The sequence below is a fragment of the Rattus norvegicus genome, chromosome 19 (genome assembly GCF_036323735.1).
Source record: "Rattus norvegicus strain BN/NHsdMcwi chromosome 19, GRCr8, whole genome shotgun sequence".
In the NCBI taxonomy this organism is placed as follows: domain Eukaryota; kingdom Metazoa; phylum Chordata; class Mammalia; order Rodentia; family Muridae; genus Rattus; species Rattus norvegicus.
In genome coordinates this window covers 14,604,687-14,626,105 of record NC_086037.1, presented here as the reverse complement: position 1 = coordinate 14,626,105, position 21,419 = coordinate 14,604,687, and the positions used below count along the sequence as shown (strand labels likewise).

Genomic DNA, 21,419 nt, shown 5'->3' with positions numbered 1-21,419 from the left:
TATTTCACACACACCACATGCACTCTCCTTTCACTCACACACACAATCTTCATACACTCGTCACATTCTCTCTTCTCATCCTCTCCAGCCTTTCTCTTGCTTCAGTCTTTTATTAATAATCCAAAAGTAGGTAGAAAAAAGACATTGTATAATCATTGCCAAATCAAATTCAAAAGAATAACCACATCCCACAAAGAAATAAGAATTACAATTGTTGGCCAAAGTTTCAAGCTTCCCCTATTCCCAGGCCTGTGGCCAAAATAATAATAATTGTAAACTTATTATTTAAACTTTAACTTTTAACTTATTATACTTCAGAGCTCAAAGCTCTGAGGTCAGCTACTTGCATTTTCCTGGGAAGCTCTAATGATAAATGACATAAGCAAAGATGCCAGGCAGTGACCAGAAAGTATCAAGTTAACCCTTAACTCAGTGGTTCCGCTAGCTTTCTCTTCCTTGCACACAAAGACTCTTGTATGAGTCCCCGTATTCTGACTAGTATATAATTTTATATATTCTATACTTTCTTATCCAGGAACCACTCTCAAATGTTATATAAAACTTAATTCCTAATGCAATAACTTTTTCCTTTCTTAGGGTCCTAATGCTGGCTCTAATTCATTTTCTGATAATTACTTTAAAGTTTCTTTGCAACTCAAGCATTAATCTGGAATCTATTGTGCAGTTATTACATTGTTTCCAAAACAAGAACACATAGCATGCACCTGGGCCATCGGGGCTGTGCTGTGCTGTGCTCCTATGTCTCAATTTCCAATTGTTTAAGAATCATAACATCAAGCAACATCTAGTTTCACAGAATTCACCAGAGCAGAAGGAGAAGGAAGTAGGAAAGTCAGATATAATAGAATAATTGTGCACACCAAGGTCATCTGAAAGGCAGCCACACAGAAATGAAATCTATACAGCCATTGTCCAGGGCTAAGGGTAGGAGAAATGGGAACAACCAGTCTTTACAAAGAGCTGCTGTGGGCTACTGAGATGTCTCCATCCTGGCCTGCTGCTGGGAGTCCCTGTCATCTATGTTGTCCCCAGCAATTATTGACCCTATGCACCACATATTGAGTAATATACAGAAAAATTGCTGCAGAAAATTGACAACATTCACAATTGAATACAGAAGTCATCCTAATGGAGAACCATGTGCTTCAGCTTTTCTTGCAATACAGCATCGATATTTACCCCAGAGATTATGACCTTCAATGTCATGCTGGGAAACAGGTTTTGACAGATGCTCTTGTCCTTGACCAGAAGTATGCTGTGTTTTTATTGATGTAGATTAGACTTAGTTTTATCATTTATGTCAATGGGTCTTTTTTTCTACAGTCTGTCTGTGGCCTGTCCTGGGTGAATTTCCCTCATAGTCCAAAGGAAGGAATCCCATTCCCCGTTGTATATTATTGTTAGGGACCACGTGGTTCCTCTGAGAGAACAGCCGATGCTCTACCCTGTGAGTCATCACCACAGCTCCTGCAGGTGGCTTTTGTTATTCCACATGAGGTGCTGTGTTAGGTGGACAGGATCACATACAATTAAATAGAGAGATCTCAGGAGATGTGTGTTCACAGGGAACTTACTGAGCTGTGCGTGCTCAATGTGTTAGGTTGTCAGGCATCCCTACAGGGCTCTGGTGTTCCCACTGCTCAGTGTGGGTCAGGATCATCCTCCAGCATCTTACTTATTTTTATGTCTTTCTAGTTTTCTCCTAAGGCTTTCATCTTATCAATACACTTTCCCAATGAGACTTCATAACTAGCCATTATGGTTAACAAGAATAAAGAGGGTCATTAAGTGGCTGCTAGCTGTGTTTGTGGGAAAGCTCCTGACAGAGAGTGCAAGCCTGCCAGGTGGTGTCGCTCATGGCAGGAGGGACTAGCAGAACTGCTGTGGTCTGGGAGCACATGGGCTAGGGGCTGGAGCCAGGCTGCCTGGTGCCCCTCTGTGGCCATTTGACCTGGGTCCCAGTGTGAGCCCAGGGTGCTCTTAGTCCAGTTGTGCTTGCTCTACTTGTCCAGTGGCCTTGTGGCATTGCTGAGCACAGCCTTCAACCTGGACACCGTGAGGAAAATGATATCCGGAAATCAGGGGATCCCTGGAGTCTCTTTGGCTTCTTGCTAGCCAAGCACTGGCAGTTGAGGCTGGAGGACAAGGGTCTGTGAGTTCCCCAACTTTTCCCATCCCACCTTGGTTACTTGCCGAACCAGAGAGAACAAGGGCACTCTCTACCACAGCACTTCTTCATGCCCATAGCCTATCAGTCTGCTGGCAGGGACTTGAATTTTTTCTGCCTGACTCTGCCTGACCCTGACCCTGACCCTGACCCTGACCTGTCCCCAGCCCTGGCCCCGGCCCCGGCCCCTGACCCTGACATCTCCTACTTCTTCAGCCCAAGACATTTGAGATCTGGAGTAGCCATTCCCTGCACCGGCCCTGCCATTAGAGTCTAAAGGCAGTGAGGACAGGCCCAGCTGACACTTATGTCTCCCCATCCCCAGATGTGTTTTGCACAGTTCTACCCTCACTGCTTAGTTTGAGGGACCCCAGTAGGTGGCAGTCTTTGCTGAGCCTCAGGTGTGCCCCTGGGGCAGTGGGGGGACTTATGATTGAGGGAGGACATTCAGGGAGATGCAGGCCTTTCTCAAACTCTCTGATCATCCATCCAATACCCTCCCTGGTTCTTGCCCAGTGGAAGTTGGGAAGCCACTTTTCCCTGTCCTGAGTGACTTTCCCTGCATAGTGAGCCCTCCTGCAGGAGATGCTTTCACATCCTTCCTTAAAAGCACCTGTTCCTCAGATCCAGATCAGCTGTGAAAACAGGCTTCTTCATGTCAGTGTGCTAGCTCCTCCTCCCAGCTCAGAGCTGCAACACCAGAGGATCCTCCAGCCCCAGTGCTGTGTGAGTCCCATGGAGAAGTCAGAGCAAAGTGCCCCTTCTGAGAAGTGACTTAGAACAGAAGGTTCAGAAGTGACAGTCAACCCCCAAGTGCTTCTTCCAGGAGAAAGCAACCAGCTCTCCCTTTTAAACAGTGTAGGCTCCCACATGACCCAGTTCTGTGATTGGAGAAGATTTTCTGCAGCTTAATTGCCCAGTCAGAGTAGGACTACATCCTTGATCCATGCTCATTTCCACAACAAAAAGTCCTCCTCCACAACCCAGGCCTTGAGTTGAACCCAGGTCTTTCCAGGACCAACAGACCTGAGAGAACAGAGGGCAGTCCAGGGGAGAGAAGAGACCAGAATGATTTTAAGCTGGAGAAAACTCCCATACTAGTCATTTAACAACTTTTGTCCAGACCGTAGACTGCAGAATCTTAAGATAACATTTTTCTGATATCAGCTGATAAGTGAAGCTGAAGTCCAACCTGGGTGGGATCATCCCAGGCAGGGAGGGGATCTGACTCTGCAGGCCTGGCCAGCCTCTGTGGTCTCCTGAAAATAATTGTTGGTCAGCTGTTAATCTGAAGTGAGAGTAGGTTTTTGCCAATGCAAACAGATGAGATTTCAAGTTTCACACACTATGTTAAAGACACACATTTACACTCGGGGATTTGAACTTACTTCTGTAGAAGTGACGGTAGGCCAACAGAGGGAAAGCATTCTTGCCTTTAGCATTCTGTCTGTATCAGAGACTACAGGGACTGGCTTCCTGGACAGATATGTCCAAGGAGACAGATATTGTAATGGGGGGGGGGTGAGGTAAGAAATATCCTGGGGACAGTGATTTCAGATTGTGCCTTTAGCCAGGAATGTCTGTGTCATTAAGGCAAGCAGCCTTGGGCCTGCTAAAACTTGTCACTACTACAGGGCATCTGGTCCAGGTCCTTCTGAGATGAAGGCCTCTCTTTATAAAAGAAAAAGAAAAAGTTTATTGAGTAATGTTGCTCAACCTGTGTGTCGTGACCCCTTCTAGGAGAGTGTATGTCAGATACCTTGCATATCAGATACTTAGCATGCTATGACATATAAGAGTAGCAATATTAGTTATGAAGTAGCAATGGAATGATTTTATGGAGGGGATCATCACAGTATGAAGAGCTGTATTAAAGGGTTGCAGCAGTAGGTCTGTTGAGAACCACTGCCATAGAAGCTGACACATGGGAGCAGACTCCTCAGATGAGTAGAGACCCATGCAAGTGATACTGTGTCCCACCCTAGAACCCAGAGGCAGAATCTATCCCAGGAGTCTGTGGGTCACCTTGTCTTAAATTCTCCCAGGGTCAAGAATAGCATTGATCATCTCAGCAGAGTCAGCTTGCACAGCCCACATCAGGCCCATGGCTTCCCTTTACAGAGAAGGATGTGGGTCTGAGTGACAGACAGTGAGACTGAGGGGACCCTGATACTCATTTTCTTTGAGCTGTGGTTTCTTCACCTGTAAAATGGACGTGTTTCTGCTGAATTGGGTTGTTGTGGAGATTAACAGAACATACAACCTGCTCAGTGTCTGCCTGGCATGGACACCTGCTGGTTAAATGGAAGCTGTCGATGGTGATGCATTTAAGAGTAGAATCTCTAGCCCGATACTGTTAGATGTAGGTGTTGTAAGCATTTTGTGATTCTAAGACAGCCTCGCATTAAAACAGAAGGCTCTTTTTTTAATTTTTTAAAAAAAGAATCAAGTATAAATTACCAATATGAAATAATCATACTCAGAATTGAGCTAATTCCTGTGAAGTCATTTAGTTTTTCATTTTCTGCTTCTATTTTCAAGGCATCTAGAGTAGCACTATCCGAGATCCTAAAGCCTTCTCTTATGGTGCTACCCATTCATTCCTCTCTCCTTGAGGACTTCTCAGGTGACTTAAGAAAACCTGACTTCTTTTCAGATTGTCCCCAGCTGGTGTGATCTCTCTGTCCATGGCCCTTGCCAAAAGCTGCAGAGCCAATGTGTTGTTTTACAACACAAAATTCCAGACATTAATTTTTACCAATGAAGTTTCAGGAGCCAGATACAGAAGTCAACTCCCAACTGTCCTTCCTAATTCACTGACCTCCCAGAAGAGCATTCTTCTTCCCTCTGCACACTTTCTAAAAATCCTTCAACTCAAAGACTTTCCATTGGTTTAGTCATCTTCATTTCCTTTCAAGTCCTTCCTTGACCATCTCTGAACCTAAGTGCAGTTTTAACTTTGCAATAAAGGTGTGTGGTAGGTTAGCCTTACCAAAGTAAAGTCCATGTTTACATCAAACAACCCTCGTGTTAAATGTCTGTGCCATGGCGATGCTATACCACACAATAGTTTATCAGTAAATAATACATTCTTGGAGATCACAGTGTGATCAAATATTTTGTAACATAATTAGTAATTTTCGGTCTATTATATAAATTAAGTTCTTTGATGAGGATTCTGTTGATATTTGTCATATCTGAGTGCATCATCATAGGAAACCCAAGGAACATCAATCCTGGGCTTTTGAAACTGTTGCACATGGCCAACTGGGAACCAAAACCACCCAGGAGACTACTGATACTTGACACACATAAAATTAACCTCCCTGTTTTCATATAGTTTATGTCAAGAGGTCACCATTCCTAACCATGTCTCATTATCCAACCTGCTACTAAATGGAAGAGTTGGCATCAAGGAGGTCACCCCACAAAACACAAAACACCCATCTCAGATAAACATGTATGGTTTATTGAATCCAAAACATCCATGAATTTCAGGACACAATTAAAAGTCCAAATCTAAGGATAATAGATATAGAACAGAATTAAGATTTCCAGTTCATAGGTCCAGTAAACATCTTCAATAAATTATAGCAGAAAACTTCCATAAGGTAAGGAAGAAAATGCCATAACTGTACAAGAGGCCTACAGAAGGCTAAATGAACTGTACCAGAAAAAACTCTGCCATTCACATAATAATTAAAAAACTAAATACACAGATCAAAGAAAGAACTTTAAAAGGGGTAGGGTATAAATAACCAGTAATAAATAAATTCAGACCTATCTGAATTACACCAGACTTCTCAACAGAGACTCCAAAAGCCAGAAAAATTTGGGCAGATGGAATGCAGACCCAGACTCCTATACCCAGCATAATTCTCAATCACCATAAATAGAGAAACCAAGATATTTCACAACAAAACCAAATTTAAACAATATTTTTCTTTAAGAGAGCACAACAGAGGATAATATGAGGAAAACCCCAAGAAAATGAGCTAAACTATACACAAGAAAAACCAAGAAATTAATCAACTCAATAATTTCAAAAAAGGGAAGCAAACAAACATGATTTCACCTATAACCAGAAAAAGAGGAGAAAGCAGCAACCATTTGTCTTTAATATCTAACCAGATCCTCTGTCACCAGTCCCACAGCTCCTAGGGACCAAACTGCCAGCCAAAGTATATGCAAGGATGGGTCTATGGTTCTAGGTAACTGTGTAGAAGAGGACTGACTTAAGTGGCATCATGGGGTGGGAGGCCATTGACTACCCTGAGGCCTGTTGCCCACCAAAAGGAGGTCCTAGAGGTGTGAGGTGGGAATGGATATGTGTGGGTGGGGGAGCACTGTCACATAGGCAAAGCTGAGCAGAAATGGGATGTAAGATATGATGAGGGGAGTGTGGAAAGTGGGACAACATTTGAAATATACATAAATAAAAAAACAAATGATTAAAAAATAGCCAAAAATAAAATAAAGTAATAGGTAAAAGAAAAATTAAAACAAAACAAAGCAAAAGAAATCCTTGTGGTGGATTGGCCTACTTCTGCTTGTATTTTACTGCTAATTTGGAGAACTCAAAACTGGTTAATCCAAAAAAAACCTGACCCTGCCCCCAGTTAACTGTGTTTATAAAGAAGCCACCAGCCAACAGCTGCACAGCAGAGAGATGGGGGAGGTGAGCTTTGAGGGCTTTGCTAGAGAGGATCATGAGGAGGGAAGAAGGAGGAAGAAGCTGCCAGAGAATAAAGGAAGAACATGTGTGATGGAGAGGAGAGAGGAAGAGGACAGCAGCCATGGTTAAGGGAGAGGAGAGCCTGGTCCTGAGGGCTGTCCAAGGGGAACAAAGAGCAGTCAAGATGCTACACAGTCAGTAAGAGTTGAGCGTTATTGTTTGGAAAGTAGATCTGATACCATGGAGGGCAGGCAGCTGCCCAGCTACTGTGCTGATTAAGGCATATGATGAATAAATTTACAAAATATGTATAACCAGTAAGGAGCTTTATAGAGGATCCTAAAAGGAATACTTTAGTTTGAAGAGAAGGATAAAATACCAGAGGAAACAGGAAATAATTTAACAAAACTAGAACAGTCAATCAAAAGAAGCCAATAAAACCCACAAAAATTAACAAAATTAAATACATAGGTTTAAATAATATTTGCATGTCACTAAACTCAATTCCCCAGTGAACAGACATTATTTAGCCAGAAACAGGATCACCATCATGAGAGATGTAGAGGATATACTAGGGAAACAGACCTAAGACACAGGTCCCTATAGCAATTCTATGCAGTTTCTCTATCCAGCTGACAGAATAGATTTCAAACCAATCCTGTCCAGAAGATGTAAGGACATTCATTTCATACTATGCAATTACCAAAAGATGCTACAATCTAAATATATGCATATTAAAAACAGCAGTCACAAATTTAAATATATAATTATCAGATAGATCTGAAATTACCCATTAGCTATAATAGTGGTTGTGATTGTTTTTAATAGTCTATTCTGACCACTTGGCAGATCACACGCAAATAAACAAAAGAGGAGGAGCAGAATTCAGTGACATCATCAGTCAAATGGACCTAACAAACTACACTGAACTATACATATATTTTCTATCAGCCTGTGGATCTGTCTCCAAAATTGACCACGGATTAGGACACAGAAGAGCCCTCAGGAAAGATAAGAAAGCTGAAGTAGTGTCACGCATTCTATCTAAGCACAAAGGAATCAAACTGGTATCACACAATAGAAAGTGCAGTCAGTACACACTCTCGTGGAAGGTCAGCAACACAAACAACACACTACTGAAAGGGCCAAGGGAGAAACACATAAGGAAAAATTAAAATTCCTAGAAATGAGTGACAATGAAAACACAACCACCACAGATCTATGCGATACAACATAGTTTTAGGAATTATGTTGCAGTCGGCAAAGCCAGAGCAGTGGACCCATCTAATCCCTTTGTCATGCATCAGAAGTAGAGAATGTGGAGTGTGTCCTGTTGGGTTAATGCCTTGAACTGGCTCACCACATTCCCAACTTCCCTTTGCAATGATAACATATTTTTGGCATTACACATTGGATATATGCAATTTGCCTTTTGATTTCATAGGGGAATAATTAAGGGACTTCCTGGAGGGTCGAAAAGCACTGTGGATAAACTGTGTAGAGACCGAAAGACTACAGGGGTTTTGGAAGCTGAGCTAATGTATTTTTATTATGATATGTTTAAGAACCTATGGGGAATTGGGAGTGGAATATGGTGATTTGAATGATAATGGCCCCCATAAACTCACATATATGAATGTTTCTTGCTGGTTAGTGGAAATATTCGGGAAGAATTATAAGATACGGATTTGTTGGAGGAGTGTATGGGATTGGGCTTTGAGGTTTCCAAATTCAACACCATCTATAGTTAACACTTTCTCTGTCTCCGACTTGCACATAAGATGTAAGCTCTCAGCCAGTTCTCTAGAAACATGGTGTCCTACCTGCTGCCGTGTACCCCAGCATAATATTCATAGACTCATGATCCTTGAAACTGTAAGCTGAAATAAACTCTTTCTTCTACAAGTTCCCTTGCTCATGGTGTCTCTTCACAGCATAGAAAAGAAACTAAGATTGGAAGGAACAGTTAAGTGAAAAATTTCTCAGTAATATCCTGGAAAATAAAATTCAGACATTTACCAAAAGTGTCAGGTACCGTGATCAAGCTGGCTTGACTGCAGAGGTGCAAGAATGTTTCAACAAATACAAATGAATAAACAATTCACCACAGAAAACCAAGAACAGGAAACACATGATCACTGCAGTAGAGGCAGACAATCTCTTTGGCAAAATCCCACAGTGATTAATGCAAAATTCCTGGAAATCTGGGATATGGAGAAGACACACCTTAACATTATAAAGGCTATATGCAAGGCAAACAGCATCCTAACTGGAGGAAATCATAATGGATTTCCACTAAAATCAGGAATAAGTCACAGATGTTCATTCTTTTCATCTAATTCAACTAGTATGTGAAGTCTTATCCAAACAATATGACAAGAGAGAGATGGAAAGGCATGTCAATATGAAAGAAAGCAGTCAGAGCATTCTCATTTGCAGGCGATATGATCCATATATAAAGACCACTACGAAACCACTGGCAAACTCCTATGGCTCATGGACACATTCACTAAAATCACAGTAAAATCAATAGAAATCCTGTATACCAACAATAAATATGACGAAAGAAGCCAAGAAAACAAACCCATTCAGAATAAAAATCTTGCAGTATCTAAGGAAGTAAAGACTTGTTAAAATGAAATCATTGGGAAAAATAAAAAAACTGAAAAAACCAGAAAATGAAGAGACCTCTCATTTTCATGTATCAGTATGATTTATATTATTATATCGAATTCTACCAGAGTCATCTACTGGTTTAAATCCATCCCATTATAATCCCAATACAGAGCTTCATGGGAATGAAAAAAAAAAATCTCAGAACTCACATGAAAGCACAACTGAGCAGGGCAGTCAGACACTGCTAACTAATAAGACAGTAAAGCACTGCGGGAGGCATCACCTTTAATGATTTCACCTTCATTTTGGGGAATAGTAAAAAAGAAAAACCAGCATGTTAATATCATGAGAGCAGACACAGTGCCTAATGGAATAAAATTGAAGAGCCTGATATTGGCCTATGTTCTTATCAGCATTTGGGTTTTGAGAAAAAGGGAAACAAACAAACAAAACAAAAAACTCATAACCCCCCCTCCCACCACCACACACAAGTGCAGTTTTCAACCTGTGGGTTGCAAGCCCTTCAGGGAACAACCACATATGAGACATACTTTATACATGCTATTTACATTACAATTCAAAACAGTAGCCACCTTACATTTATGACTTAGCAATGAAATAATTTGGTAGTTGGGGTTGGTTACCACAATGTGAAGAACTGTATTCCTTGAGTTGTTCTTGGTCATAGTATTTTTCTGCAGTAACAGAAATGTGACTGATATATAAACTGGTACCGAAGTGAGTGGAGATGTTTGTGAGGAATCTCTTGATTTTTTGGAGGAGGGTGGGAGACTTTGGATTGGGAAAACTGTTGAATTATTTAAGGAGATCTTAACAGTTCTTTTAGTTTGCCACATGGGAGACATAAGTATTGTGAGTCTGTGCAAAATAGAGCCTCTCTGATGAAACTTCAAAGGATGGCAGGAACTCTATTGGTGACTGGCTTAGAAGCAATTGATATAATTTTGGCAAACAATCTGTCTCTTTTCTGCCTGTTTACTAAGAAGTGACCTGAAGATGAATAAAAAGCTAATTGACTAATTGTTTTGAGCAAACTTCAAGGGGTAGATATCCGGTGACCTTCCTCATATGGTAGGAATGTGTGTTTGTATTTTTCATTGTTAATGTAGCCAGGACTTCAGTTAATCCTGGCACATTCAGGGTCTGGACGCATAGGAAACTGCAAGATCTCCCAGGATTTGGAAAATGTCCCAATTGTTGTAAGGTCCCCAAAACATGTTGTCACCCCACACACATTGGGAAGCAACTTAAAGGAACATGACCCCCTCATTCTCAAGAGGAAGGGTGGGTGGGTGGTTATTTGTCTGCCGTTGGTTATGGATGATTATTGTCAGTTAGGGGGTTGGTTGCAAGTTCTTACTGGCCATGGTCAGGGAGGAAACAGTAAAGCAGATTCGAATCAGGGATGTCTTTCTTCCTTTCTCTTTCTGTCCTCAATTCTCTGTCTAATGTTGTGGGAAATCAGGAGAAGGGACTAAAATGACAAAATCATAGATCACTGTATCTCTATTTATACTAGAAAGCAATACCAAGTCTCAAATATTTTAGGATGGCATGGATTCTTGAATGATGATAGAATTTAAAATTGTACTTGCATAAATGATTCAATTCATTTTTAAGATATAAGTATATGCAACTTATTCACAATGTGGTGTAAAATTCTAATTTTATAAAATTACTACTGCACACTGCCGTGGATAATTAAGGAATTCAAGCTAGTACTTTCCAACTATAAATAATCAGTCTTCCAGTCATGTTAGGTACTGCTTTAGTTAGGTACAGAAATAAGCTTTATTTAACTTCCTGTGTATGTTTTTAAAGTTAAGTAGGAAGTAAATCCCTTGGGAAAAAAGCCACATTTGTCCACTGAGATAGACATTACATACAAAGGTGGTTCTCAAATCCTTTAGAGATCTGAAGAATCTGCCATTTCAGATGTCCTAATAGTTAAAGGCTTTTCACAGTGGGAGAGACCTCAACTCCTGGTAGTGTCCCCAATCTATTCTGAAAAAGATGATGGGCTCTAAAGAACCATTGGGTGAAATACTACCTACTTACCTCTACTGCTGCCAGAAAGCTGTCCAGACTGTGCAGAAGTTGATCATGGGGAAGTCTGTGTCCCAGTTTTTGGAAAAAAAAATAGGATAGTCCTTCAAGTGACCTGCTTCAAAGGATTGTTGTCAGAGCTCCTGGCCCAGTGAGTTGAAGGTGGATGCCACAGTGAATATTTGCTGACTGACTCCCAGGGTAGCCAACAATTTCTGTCATTTCTTAGGTTTGGAAGCTGTTTGCTCTGAATTTCCTTTTATTCAGGCAACATTTCTCCTCCTCAGATCTTGGATGGGGTTGAAGATTAGATAGTTTAGTCTTAACCTTTTCTTGTTATGAGAATCAGAAAAACAAACTTGTTCACCATCGTGCAGAAATGTGACAGCCAGGAACCTGGACAGGAACAGGGTGGACATGGGAGGCTCAGAAAGCAGGGCTCTATGGACAGTCCACAGCAGTATCCAAACTCCTGTGATAACCGCTCTGGCACCATAAGTCCTGAGAGAGGATGGGGATGCCAGGAGAGTGTGCGTGGTCTGCCCACTGCCTGGGACTTTTAAAAGCTTGTACCACCCCCGAGCACATAGAAGAGCTTGAGCAGAAAGAGGCCGATGCCCAGAAGCCTCTGCTGTGGTAGGAGGCAGTTATGGCGGTTGGAGGTGGGGGTAGAGGTGGAGGAGGGATGGGAGAAGACCGAGGAGTTTCCCCAAAAGACAAGAACAGACACCATCCTTACTACTCCAGAACCCACGCCAATCCCACCCCACCCCTAAAATGCCCAGTCCACTGCCAAACCTCCCCATGCCAAGCATTCACAGCTTCATCCCCACTGTGCTTATTTCTTATTTTTTTAACTTCTTATTTATTCTCTGTGAACCTCACATCCTGCAGCTCAACTCCATTCATCTGCCCTCCCCTCAGGTCTGCAGTCCACCTTTGCATCCTGCTCTAAATCAGAGCAAAAATAATCTTCGTGTGGAAGCTGAATAAAGAAAAAGAAAAAGAAAATTTGTACGCAAAAAATGTGTCAAATTTTAAGGATGAAAGACATAAACGCTTAAATTGTTTGGAATTAATGAAAGTACATTTGGTCTCAGAAGACTTATTATGGTTAATAAATGCAAGTTATGATAGATAAGGGATACAAAGCTTAAAAAGTGATAGAAAATGATTTAGGTACAAAAATTTAGACTAATATAATTTAGATAACAAAGTACCTTCTCCAATTTTGCAAAATACGAATGGACAGAATATTGTGACAGTAATTCTTACCTGATGCATCTCATAAGTTTTCTTATTTTATCTAGCTTATTAATGTTAAATTAAAGGTATTTCTTGGAGTAAAAGGGGAAATGCTGAGGTGACCTCCCTTTGTACTAAGGTGTGTCAACTTTCAATTGTTAGTTCTGTACTGGCAGTGAGCTAAGTGCTGGCAGGATTTCTCTTGTCATTTCTATGTCCCATCATCAGCTTTGCTATTTTGTGGATGTTTGTCCTTCTCACCAGCTCAACACAAGCTAAGAGATGTATCAGGTGTTGTCTCACTGCTGACTGGATGTAATAAAGATCTGATGGCCAAGAGCTGCGTCAGGAAGTATGTGGGCAGAACTTCCGGGCATAGAGAGGGACATAGGCAGAGGCAAGCTGAAGCAGGAGATTCAGAATAGACATGGGCAGGAAGAGATATGGAACAGACCACGGCAGAGGGGTAAAGAGCTAAGCAGCAGGTGGGTCTCAATGGTAGAAGAATGGGGTTAAATTTTAGAGAAGATGAGGGACTGCCCAGTGAAAGGCCTAAGATTCAAACTATGTTCGAATTCTCCATGTCCCATTCACACCTCAGGCAACTCTGTGAAAATAGTACACAATACAGTATTAACATGGCTTTGAGTCTGTGGTTTGGTTACTTTTGGTCACTGTTCCTCAAGACTGCAGGAGAAGGAACAACACACAGGGCAAACACATGAAAACCATGTGCAGCTTAGAGTGGAAAAGATCACTAAGAAGTTTAACGTCACAGCAAAGTCATGTGCTGAAGAGGAGGGTGACATAGTTAAGGAGATGAATGTTATTAACAATAAGCCTCCTGCCTCTGTACTGTACAGATGTGGAAGGTGTCCTCAAGGCAAGACTCTTACCAATTAAAGTTCCAACTTGGAAAAGGGAGCTCAATAGATTTCGTGCTCCTACAAAGCAAGTGCATAGGGAAGCTGCTGCAGTTGTCATCCAAGCAGGCAGCTGACAGGTCAGTGCACCTCATGTGGCACGGAATTTGGAGGAAAAAAGATTTTAAGATTCAGGATGACATGAACAGGACCAGGCGACTCTCGCATTTATGTTTTTATTATTTGAGGCTTGAATTAGAATGATACTCATAGTCTCATTTTTTTAGTTTTCTTTCATTATTTTATCTACATTTCCAATTTATCTCCCACTCCATGTTCCTCTACATGAGTCTCTCTTCTGTCCCCCACGCCCTCTCCCTATGAGATTTCTCCTCCACCCACCAATTCACTCCTGCCTCAGAGGCCTAAGTTCCAATATCATGGTCCATGACGCTTCCTCAGAAACAAGGTTCTCCCGTCCCAGTGATCCCAGATAAGCTAGTCCTCTGCTACATATCTACCTGGAGCCATGGGCACACCCTGATTCTTTTATTAGTTACCTTAGTTAAGGTGTCTCTTCACAGCAATAGAGCAGTGACTGACAGGCTTAAATTCACTTTGCATCCCAATTTTTGTCCTTTCTCTATTTACTTCTCTCCCACAGTTCCTCCCCAATGTCCTCATACCATCTCCTCTGAGAGAGTAGAGGAATATCCCTCAGAGTGTGCCTCCACCAAGACACATCAAGTTTTTGTAGGGCTGGTGCACCTTCTCCCACTGAGGCCAGGGAAGACACCTGAGTTAGGGTATCATATTTCACAGACAGGCAAACCTTTGGGGATAGCCTCGGCTCCACTTACTTACAACAGGGTATGTAATACTGTATTAAACTTAGTAAGGTTTATTTATCTTCACCTAGCAACTCATCCTGAGGAACAGTGCTCTGGCCTGATGCTTTTGTGTTCAGCCGTATCTTCCTCTTTCTTCTGTGCTTACCATTGTAACACAGGAGAAGCTTCTAATATTCATGTTGCCAGATCTTTCCGGTCTTGGGGGATAATTCTATTCTGAGTTGTATATGGATGTAATATCTTCTTTACGTATGATGAATACATACTTCAGGAAAGGACTGCTTCCTTGTTTCTATTAAGATCTAATATGACGAAAGGATTCTGATTAATATTCCAGAATCGTAGGCCACCAGGTTGGTATGTCATCACTCACTGAAGTGAGGTGAATTTTATAACACCTTTTGGCCACCCACTTTCAATGTCATTATGTGGTATTGCCTTAGGCTCTTTTCTACATTCCCCTGCCTTTGTCTGAGTATATGTTTGAGGTCTCTCTGTGACTGTGCAAAGAAGTAAGAGCTAGGGCTGGGCCACAAAATAAGAAAGTACTTGTTCATCCAGAAACAAAAACAAAAAACAAACAAACAAACAAAAAAAGCTCTAGGGTAAAATATCGGTGCTAGTGCTGAACTGAACTGCCAGAGGTAATTTTTTTTAAAGCAAATAACACTATCTTGGGGCTGATAATATGAATCAAATATCCTGCAACATAAGTTTGCAATGTTGCCTGCATTTTATAAATCAAGTCTGACCACCGTTTTGGTTCTTTCCAATCATGTCTGAGTGCATCATCACGGGAACCCCAAAGAAAATCAGAAATGGGTCCTTGAAGCTGATGCACAGGGCCAGTATAGACCTGAATATTACAGAGGACACCTTGATTCTTAACACAAGGGATCATTTCTCCATCCCTCTTGTCACATAATTTATGACAAGATGTCACCTTTCCTAACCTTAGCTTCTTTTCCTAAGTGCTGCTGAAGGGAAGATTTGGTGTCAAGAGGTCTGGACTCAGACCACAGGAACACTGAATTCATTTAAATAGGTGTAGTTTATTGAATGCACACACCAATACAGTTCAACCAGAGCAACAGCTCACAACTGTGTACTGGACATTGCTAGGCCCAGCTCATTGCAAAATCCACATGGGCTAAAGCACAAGTGCTGGAAATGCTGCTGTCTATGGGCCCTGACTCGGGTCATTTTACACATAATTGTTCCTATTTTCCTTGAATCTAATGGGTCCTATGTGAAGCTCATAGTTGGGGAACTTGTTAAGATTAACAAACCTCGTAACATACAGAATATAACAGGGTATGTGACCTGCACCACACAGTTCAATGTCAGGTTTTTTTGTTTTTTGTTAGTTTGTTTGTTGGCATCCATGATGTAGAGGCGTATTACAGAACAATAGGAAAGAGCTGGCTGCTGTGTAACAAATTTGCTGCTATTAAGGTAGGTATGGGGGCAAGACCTCAGTAACAGCCCTTAAGATGGGAAGGAGATGATGTGTTTGATATCTGAAAGGAGCTGCCTCAGCTGTGTTTTTCTGCCTGCTCAGTGCCCATTCACCATCACTCTGTCCCTGAAGAGGACCTCAAGGTCTGCCCCCTGCTGCCTGTGAGCCAGGACTAGGCACAGAAAGGCAAGGCCACAGCACTGGTTTCCAATTCCTCAGTAATGCTGGATTTCCAATAATGTACTTGTATACACAAATACAGTGTGGTAAGTTACAATATATACTAATCATTTCTTACATAGGGCAACAGTTGATTGACTACAACTAATTCTATTTTAAAAAAAGAAAAGAAACCTGGCTCTTGTGGAAATATACAAAGAAATATCTACGATGTTGGGCAATGAATTCTGCCATGGACTGAACTCAGAAAAGAGTGGTTGTGAGAAAGATGCATGGTCAAATAGCCCACCAGGTTCACATTGTGTCAACTTGATTTAATCTAATGACAAAGAAGTGGAGTATCTCTGATGGCTTCCTTCTAATCCCTTGAAAGGATCCCTAGGGATTGGCCTCAGTACATCACACTTCTTGATGGGGCAACAACACTCAAGGAAGCTTGAGATTGTCATAGGCACAGTATTATGCTACATATACAGAGTAGATAATACTACGATGTTCAGATGATGATATCCATTTGTATGCACTCTTAAGGTGAACCTAAGGAAAGAGAGATCAAGGTCCTTAGAATGGAAAGATCAGTCCCAGTTTTTTTTTTTCTACCATTCCAAACTGAACGACTGGTAGGGAGAGAATGGTAGATAATCGAGAATTGGTGGATGATGCTTTGAATGCCGGTGGGTTTCTGTGCTGGTTTTAGACATGGTCTCAAGTATCCCAAGTTGCCCTCTCCCTGGCTGGCCAGGTTCACTTTGAGTTCAGATAAACCTCCTTCCACTTTCCAATAGATAGGCTTACAAGAGTGGCTTCCAAGGACTGTGAGGACAGCATTAGCCTTTGACAGTTGAGGTGTGTAACCCACAACTATAGTTTTAGCCACGTTTTCCCATGTCTACCAGCTATTTCAGAGTGTTGCTGTTCTATGCCTGACAATCGGGGACACAGAAAAATAACCTGATAGAGAGCAAGGACATGGTGATCACATCCTTACCTCTTCTGTACGTTCTGGATGAGGTTTGTTAAAATTCCAATATTGCAAAAAGCTTTATATAGGGCCCATCACATCAAGGGTCACTATGTACTGTTCTATCTAAAATGTCTAATCAGAACTGATTACCATATAACACTTCCTGCAGTCCTCATATGAGAAACTTGGGATTTTGTTTTGACTTTTTCTTTTCTCTGTCTCTCTTATTTTTTGGTATATAAGTTGAGAGAAAGATAGTTAGGGCCATGAATTTGCCCCAAAATTTGAACTACGGATGTGATCAATCAGTGTTAGTGGGTGCATTCTGTAAAGTATTCATTTTTCACTATGATAGATGCTTTTGTGTTTGGTGTGGTGGCCATTTCCCAGTGTACAGGTGCTGGGACCTTGCTCTATCCACTTAATGATGTTTATAGCCTCATTTTAGACCTTTCTGTGCACCCCCTATATCTCTTGACTATTTTATTTTTCTGATAGAAGCTCATGGTATATCTTACTCAGGCCTGTGAGCAGTGCTCCTTTGGCGACATTGGTGCAGAGAGGAGAACCCTACCACCAGCATGAGGTTCCCTTCACTGCTGGCTCCAATATTGCATTTTCCTCTGCCAACTGGTCTCCACACTTTTCCTAGCACCATAAAGAATTCAACTCTTTCTCCTAAGGAATTTTCTGGCAATTGTCGATTGCTAAGCACATGACTTCATGAGTGTTCCCCTAATACACACGCATGTTGTAACCTACCATGCAGACTATTTCTTGATGTGATATAAAGCACATGTACATAATGAGACAGGAGAACTTTTGACTGCATATTCAAGCTGGTGTGAAATCTCAGGAAGTTTTAATGGCTAACATTGGTGAATGAGGACAATTTGAGTTAGTGAGACATTTTGGGGCAAGATATGGAAGGAAACATTCATTTAGATGCATAGGAATTACTAAGGTTTTTTTATAATCAAGCCTTGAGGAAAATTTGGCTTTGGAAGCAGGAGATGCTCAGTGGCTCTGCCCCAGGAAATTCTCCTGGAAAGGGCACCTCAGCTTATGCTCAGTACAGGGAGAACATTAGCAGGGAGGGAAAGTCTGCTCCCCATGACATCAGCTGTCCCTTCTTGGACATTCTATTGTCTCCTAGAGAGTTCTGGCATCCTCTGTGATGTCATCAGTGTTGTAGTGACAACCAGTGCCCTAGTTTCTCTCAGTCTGAATCTGGCGGTTACACCCTAAGACATGTTTTCCCGTCTTCGCAAGCATTTTGGGAGGGGGAACGTCGATTGTGGACAGACTAGAGTGAAGGAATCTGGCCTTTCGTCTCAAAGTAATGATGGACAGAGACAGCACTTCTGGGGAATGTTTAGTAAGTTCTGGGCAGTATATTTGGAGCTCCCTGTCAGGGGGGCTGCAGGCTTAGGCTGACCTTTCTAGCAATGGGCCACAGCAACTGGAGCATCTGAAAAGGAATTGAATTTCCATGAACATCACAATTCCTGAAAGTCAGGATTTCAGAACTTTAGTTTCCCCAACCCCACAGGGAGTATATGGTAAGGCCAATGCTATTATACTGTGAATTTCTGGCCTTTACTTTTACAGTGCATTTGTTAGGTTACATTGATATAATAACACGATCAGGAGTCATGGAGGGTCCACCTTTTCTGAGTTTAGACAGGGCAGCAATGTATTTCACTATCATTGCTTCTTTAAATACAGTGGACACCTGACAGTAAGAACAGGGAGAGATTGTGCTCCAGGCAATAACCTTATGTTCTTAGACCTTCTCTGATTTCTTCTAACTGGCAGGGTCTTCATTAGCTTTATATATTAGAGGTTGTGTGTTACACACATGTTTCTAAAATACCAAAACTGTTTGGAACATGTGGACCAAGATTCAGCCTGTAACCTATTGGAACTTCTGGGGCATTTGTTATTTCATATAGGGGAATTGATAAGTCTGTTGAACATGACCTCCCTGGAAATGTGTTTTAAATCCAAAGTTGTTAGCCTAGAGTATCAGGGTAGGACATCTGAGTGTCTCCACTCACTCAAGTTTTGTGAATGGTGAATTTATCATCTGAGTTCTGAAACCACAGGGGTGAGGGTCCTGAAACCAAGCTGTACCCTGGTCAGTTGATGTTAATCCTGGAGAAGCCATCTCCATGGTACATGTAAGCACGTGATGTCCGGCATAGGGCACACCTGGCTGCTTACATCTCTTGGTCTCTATAGAGTAGTGGGAGAACTGAGATCCACTGAGGAGGCCTCTTAAGCATAGACCAATCGCCTAGCAGTGACACTGGGTTCCAGGCTTGTTCTCCTGTTTAGGCCTCACTGAGGTCTATGTACACTCTATGAATTCTCCCCATGCAGGTTCACTTGTGTTCTTCTACCTACAGACGCTGGGAGAGAAACATCATCCCCTGGCACTGCCCTAAGCGAGAAGCAGGCCAAGAAGGAAAAGGAGAGGCTGATTAAAGAGCTGCAGCTCATTACCGAGGAGAGAAATGACCTGAGAGATCGCCTGAGGTTTCTGACAGAGAGATCCATGAAGAACATGTATGAATCGCTCCAAATGCTCTTGTTTCATTCCTGGGTCTGCAAGGTCACCTTCATCTTATCCTATTAAGGTTTTGGGTTCTAGAAAGCTGTGCCTCCCTAACCACCCTGTGCTAAACCTCACCTCCCATATAGAGGAGATTCAGAACCTGACCCTTCCTGAGGAGAGAGATGGACAGTGGACTCGTCTGCTTCCATTTATTGAAAAGCAGAATTTGTGGTCTGAATGAAGAATTCAGGGATAAAGTCAGGGAGAATGAGTTCCCAGTGTGCATTTGCAAAGCCCTTGACATCAGGTGGCTTTGCAAGATTGTAATTGCAGTGAGTTTATGGTTAGTCTCTGTACGTGCTAGGCAGGGGACTGAGTGCTGGAAGATACAGGCAGCAGCCTGAGGGGCCTGGTCCCAAACTGTTCATCTCAATGCTTGAATAGAAGTTGTCAGGCTCAGGCCTGTTTGTTATTGTCTGTGTGTCTGTGGGAGCCCCTCGGACACAGCAATGGTGCATGCATTTCTCCTGGTTCTCACAGTGCTCTCTGTTTCCATATTTGCTTTTCTCTTTCTCTAACTCTGTTTACATTTCTCTTTTTTTGTGGGTGTGTCTCAGTCTGTGAGTCTGTGTGTGCATACATCCAAATGCATATGCACAACTGTTATATGTTTATATTTCCCTCCACACTTGGAATATAGGAGTCTATTTCTTAGCCTGAGTATTTACCTGTAACACTTTCATGGTGATGTGAATGCTTTGTTAAGGGAGCCCCACTGTCAACAGCACAGTTCTTTGACTATGTGGCCACGATTGTCTGTTTATTTGTATTCCTTGTGCAGATTATAATTTTGTGTTGATATAAGGTCTGTTATCAAAACAGGAGAAAAGAAATCACTGGTTTCTGGGTGTGTTGTGTGGGGGAGCATGGAGAGGTGTGGCCTAGGCTCTTGATAGCTCAACTGGCTTGACTGCAGATTTCCTCTTGATTGAACAAAGGGAGCCAGGGAAGCCTCCATCTGGATGCTGAGATTCTGGTGTCCTGGACGCAGAAAAACACGTTTCTGAAGCTGAAGAATATCCAATATGTAGAATTCAGAAGGTGTCCTTCCAGGACTGGTGTAGTACAGGACCCACCCTGAGCTCATATATTCCTAAATGCTGATGTTCATTGGATTCTATCATTTGGGGCCAGGCCACACTTCAGGCCAAATCCATATTATGAAGACCTGGAGAGAATGGAGGAGGCGGTCATGTCAATTCTGCACAACTTAGAGATGGAGAACACTGAGATCCATGAGAACAGCCATAAGCTGAAGAAGGAGATTACCTTCTCTAGGTAAGTCCTGGTCAGAAAGGCTATCACCTGTGAAATGGCCATTTCTGACTTTCTTTGTTCTGGACTGGACGGTCTTCAGCTATGATTCTATCTCTTGTGCTGTTTACACATCAGTGTGCCAGGATCATTAGGACTCAGCTTTCAGTTCCATAAAAGACTGTTCCTCATCCCAGGATTGTCTAGGCATCTGCAGAAGGCTCTAGATAGAACAGCACTGATTGAAGTCAGCAGAAGATTATTAGGCTGACCTGGACCTCTCGTGTCATGCCAGGTTTTACAAAACTCAGTGCATGGACCACATGGTTAGCATGACCTTCCCTTGGTTCTACTGACCTCTTTTGCGGGTGTTTGCCAACTACTAATTGATGTTGCCCTCATGCATTGTGCTTTCATGGATAGATGAAGATCCATGT

General features: G+C 42.0%; 1 protein-coding gene across 1 annotated transcript in view; it reads right to left on the bottom strand.

Moving 5' to 3' along the window:
* LOC134483128 (uncharacterized) overlaps positions 1 to 12,307 on the bottom strand; it is a 29,482-nt gene extending 17,175 nt beyond the window's left edge. Inside the window, exon 1 of the mRNA XM_063278373.1 lies at positions 11,559 to 12,307. The gene's annotated coding sequence lies outside the window, so the exon portion shown is untranslated. The remainder of the gene's footprint in view (positions 1 to 11,558) is intronic.
* Between the last annotated feature and the right edge of the window lie 9,112 nt (positions 12,308 to 21,419).